The sequence below is a fragment of the Sminthopsis crassicaudata genome, chromosome 5 (assembly GCF_048593235.1).
Source record: "Sminthopsis crassicaudata isolate SCR6 chromosome 5, ASM4859323v1, whole genome shotgun sequence".
Taxonomy (NCBI): Eukaryota; Metazoa; Chordata; class Mammalia; order Dasyuromorphia; family Dasyuridae; genus Sminthopsis; species Sminthopsis crassicaudata.
The window spans coordinates 225783258-225807221 of NC_133621.1; positions in this window are offsets into that span (position 1 = coordinate 225783258).

Below are 23964 nucleotides of genomic sequence, written 5' to 3' on the forward strand. Positions count from 1 at the left end.
TTAGCTCCGCCCCTCCACCAGAATTTCAAAATAGGATGTAAGTTGATAATTTTCAAGGTACTTCATGTTCTGAATATAACCTTCTCAGTGAACACAGGACTGCTGCTGAAGTGCTAAATTTATAGTGACATTTACTATGAACTTGTCAAGTTCTGACATGGAAACGCTCAGGACCAGAGACCACAAAGAAGTGGATTAAGAGATCTATAGTATGGACAATCTTGTGTATGATCTGCTAATAGCTACTGATTTCTTCATGGACAACTGTAATCATAGGCAGTTATTATGCCATGAAAAAAGCACTGAAAGTACCCTGGTTTGGATCTCAATTCTGTCTTTTACCATCAATGAAATCATGGACAAGCTATATCAAATTGCTTTTTCCCTGAATGTCCTCATCAAGAAATGGAAGTGTTAGGTAATCTCTCTTTTTGCTTCTATCACTGCATTTTTTTTAACACAAAACTATTATTCTCTATTCTATATGGTTCTTTTTTTTTTTTTTGGAAAATATTTAATTGGGACTATTTCTAACTTAAATATTTAATAATATAATATAAAATAATCAATGTAATCAACTAATATAAAAAGAATAGCTCATATTTATATAATGCTGTATGATTTGCAAAGTATTTACAAATATTATAACATTTTATTCTTACAACAACTTGGAAAGTAGATAGTATTATTATCCTCATTTTACAAATGACAAAACTGAGGCAGGCATAGATTATGTGACTTGCTTAAAGTTTCACAATAAGTATCTGAGACTGGATTTAAATTCAGGACTGCCTGGATCCAGATGTAACACTCTATCTACTATGCCACCTAGTTGCCTCAGTATGTTACACTGAAAGCTATCCCACCTATCTGTGATTCTGTGATTTTTTTTCACAGGCTGTTTTTCTATTTTCTTTTGTGTATCTAAAAATGTTTCAGTAATCCTCTTTACTATCTTTTTGTTTTTGTTTTTTGTAGCTTTATCCTTAATGCCACATCTCCCTCCAAACTACCATCACTGCTGATGGACAAAAACAAAAAGTAAAATCTTCATAACAAATATAATTGAAAAAAATAAATTCCCAAGTTTGCCTTGTGCAAATGTATATCTTATTCTGTAATGTGAGGAATCAGGTAATCCCTAAAGTTCCTTACAGCTTTAAATCCAACAATCCTATACTATAGAAATTACTGAAAACCTCTGAGTCTAAGTTTCTTCATCTCTTAAAGAGATGTATATAGTAACTGCCTCCCAGAATTGTTGAAAAGATCAAATAAAATTATATATGTGTGAAAGAGAGACAAAGATACTCACTATAATGCTGTCATCTGTGTCAGTGAGCTTGTACTCTTCTCCTTCCTCATTATCTTTATCAAAGCTTGTATGTGTATGCATATATACATGTCAGTATGTATGTATATGCATGTATGTGCGTATGAGTAATTATGTACACATACACAATCCAAGAACTACTTGCCCATGGCATGATAGGAATAGATAATGTCAATGAGAAATTATTATGTAAATTTTTCTCATCATTGGGATTGGGGTGGGGGATGACTTGGTAGGAACTATATAGTACCTGGGAATAGATACATAGTCTGCACAGAAGATATAAAAAAATAATAATAATAATTTCCTCATCTCATCAAAGCTATGAGTTGTATATTACACTGAGAAAGACAAGGCATCAAGGTCTTAAGAGCTGCCTGAGAATTGGGGGAGGGGGGGAGGAAGGAGGTGTGGGTGTAAATATTTCTCACTTGTACTAAGCATTATGTGTGCCTTAAAAATGGTCCCTATTCCCACTGATGATTTTTGCTACAGATAAATGCATGTGTCTTTATTTTTTTTAAATAGTTTTTATTTACAAGATATATGCATGGGTAATTTTACAACATTGACAATTTGGGATATAAGCCCAGTAGTAACACTGCTGGATCAAAGGATTGCATGTGTCTTTATATAAGATGTTATATAAATGTAATCTATTATTATTATCTTCATTATTCATGTTACAAAAATGAAGCTAGAGTAAGAATGACTAAAACATAAGATGGGCAATGCAAAATTCATTTATATTTAGAATGAGGATGCAAGATATAATTTTTCCCACCTATGACAGATTTACCCTTCTAATTATTTTTTTACTTTGGTTAACATGAAAATGTTTTTGAACATTGAATACACACTTGATAGGGGATATCAAGGGATGTTGGAGAGAATTCTGTATGGCATAGAAAAAATCAATATGGGATTAAAACTAAATCAATGAACCAACAAATATTTACGGAGCAACCACACGATTCAAGGCTCTAATCTAGGCACAGTATATGAATACAGATATGAAGAAGACCAGTTCTATGTCCACAACTGAAGAAATTAATATATCAATGTGTGGGTATACCTTTTAATAAATGAATCATGAATGAATGAATGAATAAATGAAAGTGTGATGAGAATATTTATGAAATTTATGATTGACATATATCTGAAAGGGAAGTCAACATACAAAATAACAGAATCAAGATCCAAAGAGATTTCAATAGGCTAGGGTGATGGGACAAATTTAATAAACAAAATGTAATAAAAATAAATGTAACCTCCTTTCATTTATTGCTTACAAGGGACTTGCCACAAAACAAGCCTGTGAAATAGGCAGTATAAATATGAGAAAAAATATTAAAAGAAACCCCTTCATCAACTGAGTCCCCCGGTAATAGAAAAAATCTTATACTTTTTCTTTTTCAGACATAGAGTAATTACATTTACAACTTGTAAAAATAAATAAAAGTTTAAGTTACCTATCTACTGATAGACCTACTCACAAATTATAAAGAGTAGAGAAATAGGAAAGTCCCATTTGTACCTTACAAATAATTCACCTTTTCAGGAATAGTGAAGACTAAGCCTAACAAGGAGCAGATCAGTGAAGCAGGCCAAGAAGCTCAGTTTAAAAAAAAAAAGAAAGAAAGAAAGGAGCAAACTCAGGGAGCCCAAGAGAGTGACTTTAGAGGAGACACTGTGGCTAGATAGAGAAACATGAGGCTCACAGAACATAAGAGGATATAGATTGCTTTAGCCAAGTTCTTTTCACATATGCATTTCTATTAAAGTACTCTAAATACCTTCTTCCTACTGACCACATATATCTGTGGGAAAATAAAGCCCAGATCTCTAGGAAGAAGGTTCTTGTTTCATCGTTTATGCTAAACATATGCCTTTGTTCTCAACTAATTGTTTCAGTTCACTTATATAAGCACACTAGTGGGTGCTCATAAGATATTCTTTTAATGGGATGAACTTTTAATATATAAACAGAATACCTTAAACCTGAAACTACTATTTTTCTTTCTTTCATTCTCAAAGATGACATTAGGGAGGTGATGCCATGACATGCAAGTGAGTTGGATTTAAGTGAAGGTGGTCTATGCAGTCACCAGTCTCACTTTCTCCCACAAAGTCATCTGAGTACAGTGATCATATATAGATCAGGATGACTTGAGATAGCCCTGGAAGCAATGGAAAATCTTGGCTAGAAAAATCTAAGATATTTTGGAAAGTTTCAGTAATCAAAGAAAAAAAATATATATATATATATATATGTGTGTGTGTGTGTGTGTGTGTGTGTGTGTGTGTGTGTGTGTGTATTTTTTTTCCTTTGGGCAGAGCACCCACAGGTAAAAATATGATATCCTATGAAAAAAGAAAAGGAAGGAAGGAAGGAAGAAAGGAAGGAAGGAAGGAAAGAAGGAAGGAAGGAAAGAAAGAAGGAAGGAAGGAAGGAAGGAAGGAAGGAAAGAAGGAAGGAAGGAAAGAAGGAAGGAAGGAAGGAAGGAAGGAAGGAAGGGGAAGAAGAAGAAGAAGAAGAAGGGAGAGAGAGAGGAAGGAAACAAAAAAGGCTAGTTTTTATATCCCAATTTGTTCATCAGGGCATTGATGTGAGCTTCCTTGCTCAGAATTTTCTTATACCCCATGAAAGAGAAAAACAATCTCTAATATTACATTAAATAAAATTCACCATTCAGGTTACACTTTTTTGAACAATCTTTGGATTGACAATGTAGTTCATAATTTAATGTTCTTTCTAGGCTTCTTTCTAGGCTTCTAACAACTCATATTGCAAGTTAGATCTTCCAAGGGAAAGCTACCCTAAATTTGAGGCACAATGTAGAACTATATGCCTAAAAGTCTAGGTCACAGTCTATTGCAATGCATTTACATTCACTAAAAAGTCCATTGACTCTCTGCACAAAGAAGAGCATTTACTGACATGGCAAAGTATTAATGATAACAAAATATTATTCCCATTAACATGGGACACAATCTCCCATAAATACATACAGTTACGTGTAGAAGATATACAAAGTATACTAATAGAGGCCTCTCTATAGTATATAGGGAATGTGTATGTGTATGTATATAGGGAAAACACATGGCCAAGAAAACTAAATAGCATGTTTGGCTTTGCTGTCAATGTATGCTACCAGCTTCAACCTGGGCAACTTGTTTTACATCATAGAGTTTTACTGAGTGTGAATATATCAAGTGGTTCTTCTTTGTGCCATTTATCTTTACAGTGACCACTTTCATATTCCAGCAAAAAATTCCAGACAAGCTTAAAGATTACTTCTTGGCTGTGTGTGAAGTAGGAGTTAGGGGAATGCAACAGCCACTAGTTATTAAGAACGCTGTTGGTATTCTGGTAGTAAAACTGGGGGGAAAGGCAGGGAAATGAGCTGAGACTCAGCCAGATTTGCAAGCTTTTTTATTTAATAGGTAAACATCTGCAGGTAAGTTATATAAATATGTAATATCCAAAAATGCTTAGGGATAGGAATTTCATTATTATTGTTATTGTCACCATGGTTTTCCCTGTTTTCCAGATCCCAGTTCTACAAACAGTGAGACTGATTAGAGTTTATTCAAGTGAAAAGAAACTTCTATTTCAATGCTAGTTCTGCTGCTGACTGATAGATTTCTTCAAGTGGAGGTTAAATGACCATTTGTTGGGGATATCGAAGAGAGGATTTCTCATAGGTAGAGACCAGGGATTCCTTCCAATTCTGAAATAATATAATTCTGTAAACTAAAGATGTAATTGTATACAAGTTTTTTTCATCCAAAATATGGACAAAATAATACATGTTCTTTTTACTCAGCCACTTGTTAGAAGGGCCAAATCAATCCATGTAATGTTTATTTTAATAGGAAAAACTTATACTGGATGGTCATAATTCTGTCCATTCAAATTGTTCATTAAAATGGATCCATATTTGGGGTCTATCTTGTTAATTCAGTTTTATCTACACAAAAGAAAATAATTTGCACAAATGCATAAGAGGGACAAAGGTGGATACCTGATGCTGAAAAGTCACAATGACACATCATTTCCTTAGATTTATGATACTAATAGCTCATTTTTTATATAAAACATAAACTTACAAAGTGTTTTTCTCACAACATCCCTTTGGAGATCAATAGAAGAAGTATTTTATTCCCTTTTACAGATGAAGAAATCATAGGTCAGGGATTCTAACAATCAAGAAGCATTTATAAGTACCTTCTGCGTTTTATCTACTGTGCTATGAATACAAATAAAAACATGAAACCTCCCCTGGCATCAAGCAGCTTACATTCTACTGTGGATATGTCACATGTTCACATAGAAATTAATACAAGATATAGACAAAAGAAATATATCGTAATTTGGTGTAGGGAGCACTAATCCCTTAAAGGAAGTAGTACTTGAGCTGAGCTGAGCAAAAAACTATGGGTTTCAGTAAATGGAGAGAGGAGAAAGAACATTCTAGATTGAGACACATCCTGTACAAAGGCATAGAGGTGGGATATGGAATGTCAAATAATTAAGGTCTAAGTGTCAGAGCTATAATTTTATCCTTAGTCTTTTGGTCCTAAGTAGAGTTTTCTTTGTACTGCACTATGCTGGAGGCAAGAAGTAGGTAGAATTTACTACATAAACTGATTTTGCATTTTCTTCTCAGAATACAAATTTAGGGAAAATTATGTCAGATAGCATGTAGCATTCATTTCAGTTTCATCCTATGAATCCCCATCATTTTCCACTTACTCCTCCCAATGTATCCTATCCTTGGGTTTTTTTTTTTATTTTTATTTTCACTTAAAGCTAAGAGCATAGTCTCTTGGAATTAATGAGACTGTAGAAGTTAACTAATCCTAATCCAGCTCCTAATTCATAGGGATCAACTTCTATTATATGGTCATTGAGTCTTAGTTTTAATACTTCCAGTAGCAGGAAGTTCACTCTATTTTTAGATATCACCCTAATGGTTAAGAAGCTTTTATTATATTAGTGAAAATCTATCTTCCTATAAAATCCATCCATTGAGTCTAATTCTGCCCTTGGAGGTCAAGAAGGAAAACTAATGCCTCTTCACATGACAATCTTTCATAGTCTTGAAGACATCAATCACAACCTTTTTAAGTCTTTTCTTTTCTAGGCTATACATCCCCAGATCCTTTGACTATTTTTGTATGGTGGGTTTTCCTGTCTTCTCAGCATCCTTTTGCCCTCCTTTAGACACACTCCCAGATTCTCCATGTCTTAAAATGTATTTCCCAGAATTAAATATAAGATTCAAGGTGGGGGATGACCAAGATAGAGTACCATAGTAAAGGTAGAATAGTATAGTTGAAAAAGTACTGGACTTGGGATCAGAAGATCATGGTCCAAATCCTGCTTTTGATATTGCATAACTATGTACAAGTGGAAACCTCTTTAAACTTCCTCAGTTTCCTCCTCATTAAAATGAGAATGACAACAATATGTGTAAGCTCAACCGTAAAAGGCTGCTGTGGGGTTCAAATCAGATAATGCATATAAAACATTTTACAAACCTCAAATTTACCATGTAAGCAGCAACCAAACTACTTCTTTTGTATGTAACATTCTTTTCCTATTAACACAGCCTAAGAACACATTAGCATTTTTAGCAGCTGCTCTAAATTTTGTTAGCAGCCATTATTCCAGTTTAACATCTGATTTATGTCCACCAAAGATGACTTCACTGTCTCTGTTCCATCTTCTTAAATACTGGAGCAAAAAAGTTCCATCATTTCCTTGGCAGAAATCTCTAATGCTGGGGCCTTCATGCTCAGACAACTTCTTCCATGTTGGTGAATGACAGACTAAAGAGAACAAAATCTACCCACATTAGTGGTGCATTCATTTAGTGACACATTAAGTGACACTTAACAAATGGCTTCAGAAAAAAGTGAATTTGAAATTCCAAGAATTAGATGAAAGATGAAACCAAACTTCAGAGATCATTTCTGATACTTTCTACATGTATCACCTTAAACAAGTCTCAACACCCTAGACCTAAGTTTCTTTATTTTTAAAATGAAGATTAGACTAGTCTGGACCAGAATAATCTTCTTCCTGGATTCTGGTCAATAGGCTTTATTTGAACTAATATTTCATGCACTTCTCCTTTTCTCTCTCCATAAATTAGTCAACTTTTAAACTGCATTGTCACCTGAAATACAGTTCAGCACCATGGATAGTTCCAAAATTGGACCAATTAATTTCTCTCAATGAGGAGGACTAGGTCTGTGGAGGTGAGGTCAGTAAAGTGGCTGTTTCAGATGGGAAGGAGCAAGACAGCAGGAGAATAGATCTCAAGATGAACTCACAGATTCCAAAATCAAGTCTAGTACATTTCTCCACCACTCCTCTGCACACTCCTGATCTGAGACCAAGACCTCTCTCTCTTCCTAGTTGGTCATCTTAAATTTTTAACTCTCCATAGTGCTGAACTTTCTGGGCTGGGGAATCTTTTTTTCTCCCTACAACTATTTGGATATTTATAACATCATTCACAGGCCATATAAAATTATCAACTTATAGAATTCAAGTAGTAGGAAGTTGTTGTACCTAGATTTCAGCTACAGTTAATTTAGCAAATGTTTTCTCAAACTTTATAAGGCCAATGTACAGGACATTCCTTACATGTACTAGGGGAATGAATGCAAACTCATGTAACCATAGTCATTCCAGATCATGCTATATATCTTACCATTCACCAAGAACCCAGGTTCTACTGATTTCTTTAATTTCATTGTGCTTCCCCTCTACTAAGTAACTTTTTCCCTTGCCCCCATTCTTTATAGCTTCCTTTTGTGTGTTTTCCACATTAGAATGTAAACTTGAGAGAAATGTGTGAACTCTCTTTTGCCTTTTTTTTTTGAGAGTATCCCCAGTACTTATCATAGTGCCTGAAACATAATAGGCATTTAATAAATATTTATTGATTGACCAGACTCTTTTGTTATGCCATGCTGTTTTTCTCTCCCTTTGATCAGGAAGATTTCACTGAAAATAGGAGTACTATTCAAGCTTTTAAGATAAAAACTCTCTGACAAAATTGCTGGGAAAACTGGAAAAGTGTATCAGGAACTAGGTATTAACAAACATCTCACAACATATAGTAAGATTATGTCAAAATGGGTGCATAATTTACACATAAAAGGTAATACTATAAGCAAATTAGGAGAGCATGGAATAGTTTATCTGTCAGATCAATGGATAAGGGAAGAATAGAAAACATTACAAAATATGAAATGGATAATTTTAATTATAATAAATTTAAAAGATTTTGTACAAACAAATGCAACCAAAATTAGAAAAAAGCAAAAAACAGAGAGGGGAGGAAACTTTACAGCTAGTACTTTTGATAAAGGTCTTATTTTTTCAAATATGTTTAAAAGTAAGTCAAATTTATACAAATACAAGTAATTCCTCAACTGATAAATGCTCAAGGGACATGAACAGACATTTTTCAGACAAAGAAATCTAAGTTATCAATATCACATGAAAAAAGTGTTCTAAATCACTATGATTAGAGAAATGCAAATTAAACAGCTCTAAACTACCATCTCACTCCAATCAGATTGACTAACATGACAGAAAAGGGAAATAACAAATGTTGGAGGGGATATGAAAAATTGAGGCATTAATGATGGAATTATGAACTGATCCAACCATTCTAAAACTAATTTGGAGATATGACCAAAGGACTATAAAACTGTGCATACCTGTTAATTGAATGATATTACTGCTATATCTGTATCCCAAAGAAATTTTTCTAAAGGAGGAAGGAAAAAGGGAAAAGACCTATTTGTACAAAAATAATTATAGCAGCTCTTTTTAGTGGCTAAGAATGGGAAATTGAAGTGATGCCCATCAATTGGAGAATGGCTAAACAAGTTGTAGTATATGAATATAATGGGATATTATTGTGCTAAGAAATCATGAGCACTATTATTTCAGAAAAATCTGGAAAGACACATAAAGTGATGCTGAGTGAAATAAACACAACCAAGAGAACATTATACACAGTAACAGCAATGTTATGTGATGGTACATTCAGTGCCCCAGGCAACTCAATAAGACTGTAAGTTACAAAGCAAATGCCCCTCTGCATTTGGTTCAGGAAGTTCCCCATCAAGAATTTCTCATACCAATAAAATCAAAATTCTGGTTAAATTATTTTAAAGACTTTATGATTATGTGATTCCATAAAAGTTTTGTATGTTTGATTTCTTCTTTGTAAGAAGAGGATATAAGGAATGGGTTTTTTATTTTATATCTTTTTAACTTATTTTTCTCTCATCTGGATAAATGTCTTTTAATCAATGGAGTTAAAAACTAATATGAAGAAGTCTAAGAGAGAACAGAAATGACCATGCATGGCAGGAATTGGTAATGAAAGGAAACAGTTATTAATTAAGTACCAGGCACTATGCTAAGTGTTTTATAAATATGCTCATTTGATACTCAAAATAAATATAGGAAAAGGTATTTTACCACTTTACCACTGATGAAACTGAGGCAGCCTTGCTTAGTGATCACATGTCTACCAAGTGACCAAGGCTGGATTTGAACTTAGGCCTTCCTGATTCAGGACCAATGCACTAACCATTGTACTATCTAGCTTCCAGTTAAACTGAAGAAAGGAGGAGAAAGAAAAGTGGAATTTCTTCTGAAATTCAATGCAATCAATAGAAAAAAAGCTTTGGACCTCATCCCCCTTCCCCATATACAACCCTGATAATTGCTCAGTGAGATTGTCATATTGCTATAACTTATTTAATTGGTTTATTAATTTCATAATACAATACGAGACCCTGGTTAATTGTACCTCACTAAATGAAGCAAGCCTGTTCTTGGATAGGGATGTCTAATGAAGCTTAAAAGCTGTGAACCATCTTTTCATGGTTATTTTGATTCACAAGATATGGAATGAATAAGAAATTATGCCTCTTAAGTCCCCCCAAATAGCAATTAAATAAGATGGAGGAGAGGAAATCCATCAACTTTCTTATCTGAGAGTGCTCCTCTCCATGTTCCCACCATCCCACCATTACAGTTCATGTCCTGGAGTAAAGGCTGTTCTCAATGGAGAAATCCTAATTAAGAATCTTAACCAGAGGGAAAGGACAGGACATCATTTGATTCTCTAAAGATAACACATATGTCCCAGAATCTCCTAAAGGACTCTGGATCCATACAAGACAGGTTCAAATCCTAAGCATTCAATTCCAAAAGATCAACCTCTTTCTTTGGCTCATTGTTCTCACCTGTATTTCATTCAGGAAATACATATGTGTGTGTGTGTGTGTGTGTGTCTGTGTGTGTGTGTGTGATGTGTATGCATATATATGTGTGTGTGTGTGTGTGTGTGTGTGTGTATAAAATAAATCTTAGATATAGACATATAGCTAAGACTTAGTTTTCCCCAGTGTGGATAATGGGGTATCTAACTCCCCATTCAGATCTATTATATGTCATTGCTATTCAGAGGATAAAAGAGGAGAAGACCCTTTAAACACTTACATTGATATATTTTGGCCTGGAAGACCAGATCATTTTACCAAGAGAAAGAAAAAGCAAATATGCATTTAGTAGATGAAACTTTTCATATCTCAATTTAGAGATGACAATAAATGTTTATCTTCATCCCCCTGAATCCCAGATTTCAAACTTCTTGGAAGTAGCCATAGGCACTGGGAGTCAGCCAATCAGAAGAATTCTCTGATTCTTCTCAGCAAGGATCAAAATCATTTGACTCCTTCTAGGAAGGTCTTTAGATAAAGCTCCAAGCCTTGCAGTCTCAGGTTGACCAGGGGTAGGTAGAGAGGTCTCATAAAAATAATCCAAACTTCTTTCTCTAATCAAGCCCACTTTAACAGACTTTCTTTCTCATTCTTCTCAACAAGGGAGATAAAAAAACAACCTCCAATTGGACTTGGGAAACCAAGATAGGTTTAGTTAGCAATAGAAGAGTTAGTTTTTAAAATTAAGTCCTCTGATTCCAAATTCAACAAACTTTCCATTATCCTATATTAGAATAAAGTACTTTCAGTTGGGTAAATAAGGAAGGTTTCATTGAGAAAAGAGGAGAAAAAAGGAGGAGGAGGAAAAAGATGGAGGAGAAGGAAGAGGAGGAGAAGGATGATTAAAAGAAGAAGAGGAAGGAAAAAGAAGGAAGAAGATAGAAGAAAAAGAAAGTAGATGGAAGAAGAAAGAAAATGATAGAAGGAGGAAGAAAGAAAGGAAGAAGATGAAGAAGGAAAAAGAAAGAAGATGGAAGGAGAAAGAAGACAAAAGAAGTGAGCATTATGTAGTGTTCTAAGATGTTGTATATGTTCTTACTTGATCCTCATAACAACCCTATAAGTGGCTGTTATTATCATTCCCTTTTTATAGATGAGAACATTGAAGTGGAGAAGTTAAGGAATTTACTCAGGGTAACAGCTAATAAGACTCTCAGGCAATGCTTCCAAGTCCAGTATTCTATCTACTGTGCTTGTAGAAGGATGATAAATTGTAGAAAAGTAAACTGAATCCCTCTGCAGTTATATAATGTTTCTTCCTTGGAAAGTGGATCTTATGATCATAGCTGGTACAAATGATGGAACTGAGTCCCAGAGCAATGAGTTTTATGTTCTTGATCAATAAGGACTAGGTAAATGGCAAAGCAGGAACTGGAATCAAGTCTACTAACTTTCTTATTCTCTATAGGATCCTTCCTTTCTTGCCTCAAGCATACTCTTTGATCCAGTGCCACTGGCCTCCTTCCTGTTTTTCAAACAAGACACTCCATCTCCTGAGATTAAGCAATTTCACTGGCTGTTTTCCAAGCTTGGAATGCTCTACCTTCTTACACCCTACTTCCTAGTCTCCTGGACTTTCTTCCAATCCTATTTAAAACCCTACTTTTACAGAAAGCCTTTTCAGATCCTTCTTACTCCTAATGTATTCTCTCTGATGATTATCTCCAATTTATACTGTCCATAACTTGTTTTTACATAGTTTATATATATATATGTATATATATGTATATATATATACATATATATATATATGTACACATATACATAAAGCTTTTTATTTTCAAAACACATGCATAGTTTTCAACATTCACCCTTGCAAAACCTTGTGTTTAAAATTATTTTCTCCTTCTTTTCCTCACCCACCTCCTCCCCTAGATGGCAAGCAATCAAATATGTGTTAAATAGATGCAATTTGTTTATACATATTTCCAAAATCATGCCTCATACATAGTTACTTGCATGATGTCTCCTCCATTGGACTGCAAATACTTTAAGAACAGCAATTGTCTTTTACCTTTCTTTGTAACTGGCACTTGAGAGGCTCTTAATAAATGTTCAATGCATGAATGAATGATGACTTTCCACAGCTTCTGGAGTGACCTACAATTTCTTTTTTTCAATAATATCCCTTCATCTCCTTACTATGTTTACCTTGGGAATTCTTCCTGCTTCTCCAGATCTTGCTTCACCTCATTTCCAAGTTGACTATAACACTAAAGCAGGAGTCCTTAACCTCTAATCCACAGATCAACCAAAGCACCTGTGGATAGATTTTTCTATAGTGAAAAATATATCTTTATTTTCACTAACTTTTAACTGAAATTTACCATTTCCTTCAGTATTAAAATAGTCTAAGAAGAGGTCCATAGGTTTTTATCAGACTGCCATAGAGGTCTTAACACAAAAAAAAAGTGAAAAAGGCTGATTCAAAATCTTAACCACGGACATCCCTCAGAATAAATAAAAGCAACAAATCCCTCACTTGACATCCCTTAGGATGAAAGAATTTGCTTCTATTCATTTGACATGTTATGGATAAAATACCTGGATACACATGGTCTCATTTAGATCTCACAGCAGTCCTATGGTAAAAGTAGATAGTGAAATAACTTCTATAAGGTCATCCAGCTGGAAACTCAGGCCAGATCTTCAGGCTTCAAACTCAGTATTCTGCATTATGCCCTGCTGTTTTCCTTATGATGAGACTTTACCTAGAACAGAGGATCAAACAAGATGACTTCTCTGGCATAAGAGCCTATAAAATCAAATCCATGCCTCCCCAAGTAATGTTCAGGGAATAAGATAGATCAAGAGGAATTTCCTAATCTCCAATGGAGTTTTTTAGGTCAGAAAGTGTAATATGCTTCTCTAAAATATGATCTTCTCTTATTGGGGTTTTCTTGGGGTCTCTGGAAGCAGCCTTAGGTTCAGTTCAGTAATCACCCCAAATACAGTCAGGTATTAAAGTCCAAATCCTTTATTGTCTCTTTCTAAGTCTTGTCTCCTTTCCTGTGGCCTGGTTAGCTTTCTTAGAGACCTTCTATAGTCTTGGTTCCAAGAGCTTGAGCTCTGGCTTCTGAATCTCCCTGACTGAATCCTAGTTGAGGCTCCTAGCTTATACATGCTCTCTTAAATCTTGTGGAACTATAGTAAGTACTAAGTACATGTACTGAACTAGAGAATTGTTAAGTACCATGCTAAATAACCATTGTCTCTTTCAATTCCACTGACTTAGCACCTTATTTCAAGTTCTGGCCCATAACAAGAGAGGGTAGAAAAACTGACTCAGAAATCCTTTTTTCCTTCTTGGTTTCAAGCTTCTATTTCTCTGGGACCTTCTCTAGGTTTTTGAGGCTCCATCCTACCCTTGGATGTCCCATCTGGCAAATCCAGAAGAGCAAAGCCAGACAACAGTATGGTGCCTCTCTCTTCTGTTTAATTGCCCATCAGTTAGCAGCTAGAAAATTCCCTTATTATTCAAAAGGGCTCATTAATCTCCTAACACAGTAACTCAAAGGTGGCTAATGTGCCTCTAACTAGGAATGGGACTCAGCTGCCACTATCCGGGAAAGCCCCAGAAAATGGCCCTTTTCTTTGAATGATTTTGCTTTTCCATGTCTGAAGGCTGGGCTAGTGACTTTTGAATCTGGCTGCACAGCACACAAAATTCCTGAGCCTGAAATAACCAAATGGCAAGTCTGGTTGATCCTAAAAAGCCCAAGTTAGTTCTAAGACATGATCCCTTCATAAGACCTTGGGGTGACCTGGATTGCTTAGTGATAAACCTCTGTTTTATGGTCCTAAACAGTCCTCTCCCTACTAAAAGCAAAGATTGTGCCCTCTAAGGCAGCTAAGTGGTCCCCTGTCTGGAGACAGGTAATTCAAATTTGACCTCAGACACTTACTCTCTGTGATCCTAAGCAAGTCAACTCTTATTTGCTTCAGTTTCCTCATCTATAAAATAAGACAAAGAAAGAACAGTAAAACACAGCTTTGCCAAGAAAACTCCACATGGCATCATGACTGAAACAACTGAACTGCAGCAACCACCCTCTGGCTCCAAGAAACCACCTATAATTAGAACTCAAGTAGTCCCACAAAGTGACCAGAAATGCATAAAACAAAGCATCTCAACTGCATGTAAGTCAACAAGAATTTATTAATACTCCTACTATATTCAAGGCCCCGGTCACAGAAGGAAATCATTACTTCTATGTTTAAATCAGGAGTCTAGAATGTAACTTATTGTTAGAATTTAGAATAATGTTAGAATTGAGAAGGACCCAGTGTAGTCTAACTCCCTCATGTTATAGTGAGTAAACCATGAGGAAGGAAAGTAACTTGTTCAGTCACACACTAAGTTATAAGCAGAATCAGAACTTGAATCTAGGTCAGAGAATCAGAGAATCACAAAGTTGAAAATGACCTTGAGATTATCTAGTTTAATCTTCTTTGAAGGAGAAGCCCCTTTGCAACATAGAGTCCACAACTCTCTCCACTATATTCCATGCAACCTGTGCTTCATTTGATGCTTTGAATTTGCCTTTCTTTAGATTTTGGGTATGTATCTGGGTTTTCATGCTCTTGGATTTCATAATCTGTCAAAATAAGCACAAGTCATCTGATGCCTTTGTAGAAGCCGAATTTCAATGTGGTTCAATCATTTCAATCATATCTGACTCTTTGTGACTCTATTTGGGATTTTCTTGTCAAAGATATGGGTGGTATTTTCTTCTCTAGTTCATTTTACAGATGAGGAAACTGAGGCAAACAGGATTAAGTGACTTTGCCCAGAGTCACTTAACCAGTAGTTGAAATCAGATTTGAAAACAGTTCTTCCTGACAATCTACCACACAGAGAGGCAGAAGAAGAAATAGAGGACCTGAGTTCAAATTCTACCTCTGATACTTATTTTCTGTGTAGCTGTGGGCAACTACTTAAATTTCCTTTGACCTCAGGTTCCTTATCTGTTACTCTTCTAGCTCTGCCACCAGTGCTTCCCACCAATTCACTCCACCCTACTTTGTATAAAGCTCTGATTACTAATACTATTTCCAGCAGCCAACACATTCCCATGCATGGTGAATAAAGTGCTTAATTAAGTCTTTTTGCTGATGCTGATAGTGACAGCCACAGGACTGCAGCTGGTTTAGAGACCAAGGAAAGGCTGGAACAGTTAAGAAAAGAGGGTTCTATTATCTGCTTTGCTAGAAAGGCAACAAGATATAATGGACAATTTTTTCACTTGAAGTTATAGTAATAGATAGCATTTGTATAGAGTTTTAAAATTTACAAGGTGTTTTATCAGTATAATCTTATTTGATTCTCACAACAACGCTAGAAGGTAGAGGCTATTATTAGCTCAATTTTATATTTTGAGGAAATTGAGGCAGATAGAATTCTGCCTCTAGCCCTTACTTACTATGCTTTAGTTTATGTGGTACCTGCGTTTCAGGGTTCTTGTGCAGATGGATAACATGTACATAAAGCCCTTTAAAACTATCAAGTGCTTTGCAAATAGCATTTATTATGATTGTACTAGTGGGGGCGGGGCAAAGGCAGGGGGAAAAAAGCCAAGAAGAAGCCTGTATACAATCTACTTCAACCCTTGTAGCTATAAAACTCACTTGAAACACAACTCTCTTCATAAAGTCTTTACCAATTTGCTCCCAATTGCTAATGTATGCCCTCCCCAAAAATAATGTATACATATTTTGTATATATTCATATATATGAATGCATTGTCTCCTCCAATATAACATCACCTGCTTGAGGGCAAAATTGTTTCCTTTTTGTTATCACATTTCTAGCACAATGTCTGGCACATAGTAGATGATTAATAAATGCTTGCTGATTGTGGGTGATAATACTTGCATTTTTTTTACAGGATTGTCATGGAAAAGGCACTTTATAAATTGTAAAGAGCTATAAAAATGTTAACTATCACAAATGCAAATGTATATAAAACCGCAACTAGGAAGGGTCAACCAAGGTTTGCCCTCAGAAAACTAAAATTTAGAGAGCATAGAAATATTTACCAGATGAGGTGCAGCAAGTCATGCAGCAGCTACTTCAGTAGCAATCTGGGAAATCCTGGGGTCTCTGTCTTCACATAATAGGATAATGATATGATCCTCTCTCTCCCTGATCTCATCATGGTTGATCTGGGGACCCAAGGCTATGTTCCCTGGATACCATTTTGTGCTGCTTGGCCCAGGTGCCAAAATCACTAGTTCTAACTCTGAATGTGGGTTGAATTCACCTTGTACCAACCCTTTCCAGATTTCTATTGAGCACTCCCTAAAGAAATTGTAGCTTTCCTTCTGTTACACAATACTCCCCTCTGCTGGCTCCAAACAAAGATACATTTTCCTACTATTATCTTCTGTGATCCTGATCCTTGGTTTCTCCTCTTAAATCCTTTGTTCTGCTCCTGCAGGGTCTACTATTTGATTTGAGAGTATACCCAGTAGCACTCTAAGAGAACAAGTTTCAGTTACTTAAGCAATAATCTTGACCTGTAAATCATAATTCTGCTTGACCATCAATGTAGCAGGAGCTGGGTGCACATTTGCCTACTTTGGACCTCAGTTTCCTCATCTATAGAATGAGGATAATCAGATGCTTTACTGGGCAGAATCTATACTTAGAGAGTAGGGAGAGAATAAGATGGTGCAAGTATCAAATAAAGATAAATACTGAAGTAGAAAATATGAATTTGGGTTTGGAAGATCTGGGTCTAAATGGCAGTCTTGCAACCCTTGAGCAACTGATTTGACCTCTCTGAATTTTCTCATCTAAAATGTGATATATTACTTCCATAGCAGGTGCTTAATACCTGCTTGTTGGTTGATTGATTAGTTGAAGACCCCTTACAACTCTAAATACCATGAAATTCCAAATTTTTGTTGGAGAAAATACAAGTGTGAAATAGAATTTGCTCCATTGCTAAGCAGCAAATCTGATTAAATGAGGGCAGAATAACTGTATTTTGCAGGTTTGATTTTATCGACAACTGATAGCATTTGAAATGCCCAATATTAAACATAAAGAGTTCCATTCTCTAAGGTCCTTTTTAGTATTAAATCTTATAGGGAAATAGTAATAGCTAAAGTTTATATATTGCTTTACATATGTTATTTTGTTTGAGCCTCATAACAGATCTGGGTTGGTAGGTGCTGTCATTATTCCCGTTTTACATTTGAGAAGTATCATGATAGAAGTGGCTTTTTCAGAGTCAACTAATAAGTCAACTAGTTGAAACTCTTCTATCTGGCCCCAAATCCATCACTCTATTCACTATACCACACCTGGCTGGCTCAAAAATACACATAGCTCTTTTAGACTAACCTACAAAATGTCCCAGGAGTTAATTTCATCACATTCTGGTCCCTTATCTTCCAACTAAAACCATAAGAGGAATAACTATCTATGGAATAACTAGCAATTTTAGGGTTGCCTCTTCATTTGAGAGGCTGTAGGGCATAGCAGATAAAATACTCAACTTAGAGTCAGGAAGATGTAGATTGAAATTATTGCATCTTAAATTTAGTAACTCTAGGGAAGTGGGTAAGTAATCCAACATCTATGTGTCTTAAGAAACTTTATAGGAGCTATCTACTAAATCACATAAAGGCTGAGATCTATCTGCTCTTTTGGATATTCAGGGTTTTCATCATAGGGTTTTTCATGCCAGTAGATCATTGAGAGGTAATCAACAATCCCAACAAATAATCCATGTCTGAAATTAGATGAAGAAATTTTCTTTTCCACTTCCCAAAATAGAGCCAATCCATCAAATTTAGAAGGTATTTGAGTTCAGGAGGAAAGGTTTGAAAATTGTGCTGCTTTCCACCTGAGGCTTTGAGATTTCTCTATAACACATGCAATGATAATTCTCAAAATAAATAGCAAATATTTATATGCCATAGGGAACAGAATTTCCCAGCATTACATATGTCAATTCATTTGTAGAGCCCAATAGTTATACCTAGAAGGAATCTTAAAGATCACATATTATTGAAGCCTAAGATAAGGTTATATAGGTACAAACAGCAAAGACCAAGTTTAAATCCAGGTCCCAGTCAAGGTTTGGATTATGACAGGGCATGAGGGGTGAGGAAGCTGTTTTAAAATCCACTTTTCATAGTTGTGGATGTGTGTGTGTATGCATGTGTACTTATGTCTCAGTGTGTGTATGTATACACATACACATACATAACACATACACATATACAACCTAACATACTTATATCCACATATGTATATATATACATACATGCATGTATACATATACATATTCCTCAGTGACCCCTCAGTATATAGCACCCACCTAATTTATCTATTCCCAAAGAATTTTTTCTAATTCTAATTACCAAGAACTTTCTAAGGGCACAATTCTTTGTTAAGTCATCAACAAACATTTATTAAGTACTAACTGTATAGTAGGCACTATATATGCACTAAAAGAATACTAGATTTGGAATTAGAAAGCTTAGTTTTGAAACCCCACTCTGCTATTTTCTGCATAACCTAGATCATCAAATTTCTTCAACTTTAATATGAAGGGGTTGAACAAACTCTTTTATGTAGAAGTTTTTATTCTTTGTATTTGCATCCCCAAAGCTTAGCATAATGCTAGGCACATAGTAGGGATTTAATACATACTTGTTAATTGATTGATGATGAAATTTCCTTTATAGATCTAAATTTTAAGAAATTCCAAATTTCTGTTGGTGGAAATAAAGATGTTAAGATAGAATTCGTTCCATTGTTAAGGAGAAAATCTGATTAAATGGGGGCAGAAGAACTGAATTTGGCAGGTTTAATTTTATTGACAACTGATAACATTTGAAACACTAGATATTAAACCTAAGAGTCCCATTCCAATCTACTAAAATTCCAGTAGGGACACACAGAGCGTTATAGTGCCAGGAATGCTATTAAAATAAAAAATCTGAAATTCTACAGAGACACAAGCTCAGTATTGTTTGAAATAGGTCTGGGCACAAGCCCCAGGACCTCAGATTAAGTGGATTCATTTTTCCTAAGTTGAAGCTGGTTCCATGAAGTTCCAGGAGGCTGCATAGAGTAGAAGGCCAAAAGCCAATCCTTTGCGGGTATCAACTAAGAGAGATAAATTAACCTCACATAGTTCTAAATATTAAGGTTGAAGATGTCTGCATCCTAACCAATTCTTCATGCCATGGAGTAAAAACAATTGCCCACATATTCCCACATGCACGCCCAACAGTAAAGAGATTAAAGAATAGGTAATGTTCAAAAAGTATGGTGGAGAAAAAAAGGTCCTGGATTCTCAAGGATCCTCTGAGAAGGGGGAAATGCTTCCATGAACCTGCAACTGCTTATAGAGAAAGGACATTTCAGTGTTAATACCCTTCACAAAAAGAGGCTACTCTCAGGAAATGTGCTTCTGGACATCTTTTACTTGAGGAAAGGGATCACTTAAAGAAGCCCCTCCATCTTTTGACAATAATATCAAGACTTGTTCAAGAAGGATAACTTATGCCTCTGAACCAGACATATTACCCAAGAAAACAGTACACTTCACCTCCCCAATCCCAACCTCACCCCAAAAGTGCTATAAATGAGGTATTCACATATCTGAGAAGAGAAGAAGGCTGAATAACTGCTGTCTAGGATGTATTAGGTTATCAAAGAAATTGGATTCCTACTCACGGCATTGATAGGGAAGTGTGCCTTTTTCTCCCCAACTGTCCTCATTGTCTATGAGATCGGTGCTTTGCTTTTCTTTAAGGACCTTTCTTCTTCTGGGATGCACCTCCTAAATAATTTCCTTGGAGGAATGATCAGAAGATAACTATATGGTAAAAACTATGGCCTCTGGCCTCTGAATTGACAACAAAGTTGGTACCTAAATCAGAGCTCTGGTTATCCTTACCCTAGGCATGGTTCATATGAATATGAAAGACAATTGAGAACCTGCACAGAAAAAGCAACGTGATTGATATTATCTAAGAAATGTATAACTAGAACTTAAGATGGGCCAGTTATAGAACAAAGGTGAAGAATAACTGATAGACAGCATACCTACTTCAATGGTATCAATCAACAAGCATTCATTGTATGCTGAAGTTACAAAGGAGAGAAAAAAATGAAATCACCCCTTCCTCAAGGAGCCCCCCATTAGGCAATCTCCCATTTCCTGTCTCATGGAATATTTATAGGAAGATATAGACAAGAGTCACTGGGGAATGGCAAACATGGATGAGTTTTGATCTGCATCATGGGAGAATCAACCCTCATCAATGAGATCAGAGATCCATTAGACAACTGAAGAATATCATTATAATGGTTTGTCATTTGGTAAAGTAATAAGAATTCCATGATCTGACAACCTAGTTAAAGCATAAAAGGGATAATATCCACCTCCACTATGTAAATGATATCTTTCTTCCCTGTGGCTTATACTCAGAAGCTTTAATAAGAACTTCTTATATCTCTTCCATGATTTCCAAGTATACCTACATATTTTTAACAATCTTTTTAGGTTTAATGTTGCAATTTAGTGACAAACCCAATGCACTCATTAAGATCTAGTGACTTAAGATGACTTGCAATGGGTCATAAAATAAGTAAATGGCAAAGATAAGTCTTAAATCCAGAACTCTCAACTCCCAGACCAAGACTTTTCCCACCTCATCATACTGCTTCCTCTGGGTCAGAGTCCCATTGGAGTGAATGATGCAAATATAAAAGGAAAATTGCCTCTACTTTGAATATTCACTGAGGTGAATTTCTTCTCTCCAAAATCAGGTCAGTATTCTTCAAAGCAAACAAAGATATGGCTACATTCAAATTCATCAATAATATTCACTGTTCTTTCTTCCTAAAAACTCCATCTTAAATGCCCCCTCCTCAAAGCAGATAGGCTGCTGAAACATATTTTCACTTGCTTTCTTGGAATTCCATTATGTTTCCTTAATCTGTTAGTTCTTATTTGTGTGTATGTGATATGGTATCTTTGGCAGTCTGATGATAACTAGGTATCTCTTCTTAGAATAATGTTTTTAAATGAAGAAAATCAACTACATAATGTTGCAAAGAAAATCAATGATATTGAAATGTGGTTATCAAATAAAATTTTTTTGAAGTTCACTGATCTCAAGTTAAGAACTCTGTCCTAATCAATGTGATAACAACTAAAACTGTACTGCTGTTTACCCCCTGAATATTCCCCCAATGCGAAGGAATCACAGAAATGAGACAGTTCCCTGTCTTTCTGCAAGTCTATTGTCTTCCTGCCCACAATCCACTTAAATCAATTATTATTTAGACGTATTTCCCACTCTGCCAAGCTCTGTAACCAACCAATCAGTCCTTCAGCAAGTATTTCTTGAATTTCTATTCTGTTTAAGTCTCTGTTCCAAGCACTCACCCCACACAAAATATAATTCTATGTCCTCTCTCTCTTCCAGCACTCAGTGTCCTTATTAATGGTTCTATAAAAGCCCAGACTATTCTCTTTGCATTCACCCACCTGTTGGGAGTGGATAGAGATGTAGGGACCTGACACAAAAAGCAACCTATAATACCAGGGTAGATGTACCAGCTGATTCTCACTCTGTAAGACCTTTCTTGCTATAAAGTTGACCTGTTTTGAAAACAACAACAATTAATGTCCCTGTCCTAGCCTTGAATTGAAGCACACAGTATGAAGATGTAGCTAGGGAATTGTTTCTTGCTGATAGAGTTTGTAGGGGAAAAGAAGAGAAGGATGGCAATGTGCCCAGGATCCCTCCCTCCCACCCACTTATCTATCTCAAAAGGCCAAACTCAGAGCCTGAACTAAGAACATTTTCAAAGTCAATAGATTTAGCATCTAAAGATAACAATTGTTGCTTTCTTTGGCGAGGACATCATTTCTATTGATCTATGCTTATTCTCTCTTCAGTTATATAAAGTTGCCTTCTCAGGAACAATAGCAACTGATAAATTCTTATTACAGTTAGCCAGAATTGTAACCACCCTGATATTCTTCTCCTTGCACAGGCTGTTCTCTCACGGACATGTTCTTCTAAATATTTTGTAGGGAAGGAATAGCTAAAAAAAAAAAATAAGAGTTCTGTCTACTGCTCCCAAAATCAGAGAAATATGGGATGGTGAATTTCTCAGAAAATCCCTGACTCGCCCCAAAGGAGGGAACAGCTAAAGGATATAGAAACTCCAGGGGATCTATTAATGGCTTCCCTTTAATTCAATTAAAAATATTTAGCATGCACTTACTGTGTACTGAGCACTTACTGAGGAAGATATAAAACTTAGAGAATAGCCCTTGATCTCATAGAGTTTATACTCTTTAATCTATTAAAGGACATCATACATACAATTAATATGTAATTTACAGATAATTGTAATACAAGATAATTGAAGAAAAGTATATCAAAAAAGCACAATCAAGCTCAAAAGAGTTATTAATGACTGGGCAAAATAATGAAGTGTTCTTATAGGATATAAGAAGAAAGGAAAATTCCCTTCTACCCTACTCTAGCATTGAGAAAGTCAAGGCTTAGAGGTGGGAATGGGAGGGATTCACAGAGCATATTTAGGAGACAAAATGCTATCCATTCGGACTAATGCATGGAACTATGTGGTTGATCGGGAGTAATATGAAATGAGTGATGCCAGGCAAAGTAGTTTAAAATTTACTTTAGAGGCAATAAGAAGCCTCTGAAAATGTTTGACCTGAAAAGAAATGACTATCCATATGAATATGGAAAATAAATATAGCAAACATCTGAAGAATGGTTCAAGGGGGAAAGAGAATGGAATCAAGAAACCATAGCTTTCCAAAAAGCATTGTGAAAGAAATGTTTCAAAATTAATTCATTTCTCTCTCTCTCACTTCCCTCAATCAAATTTCTGAATAAATCTACTTAGCAGAAGTTCTTTTACTTGTAGACTTTCTGAGATATCATGCCACTAGGCAGAGTTTTTAAGGGCTTACTCTACACCTCATTCTAGAAAAGAAGAAGCAAACATTTCCTATTATTTTATGGCCCTGTGTCTATTTTCCTTCTGAGATCATCCCACTTGGGTTCATAAAATATTCAGTCTCTGAATGGGAAGAATTCCTAGAGTATCTCATTTAAATGCTTTCCAATCAATCAAGAAGCATTGATTAAGATACCTACAATTGATAAGATAATGTACTAGTCAATGGGGATGCAAAGATCCAAATGAAGTTCCTACCTTATGGAGTTAATATTAAATGGGGGAAAAACATGTACCTATACATAAAATATAAACAAAATAAATACAA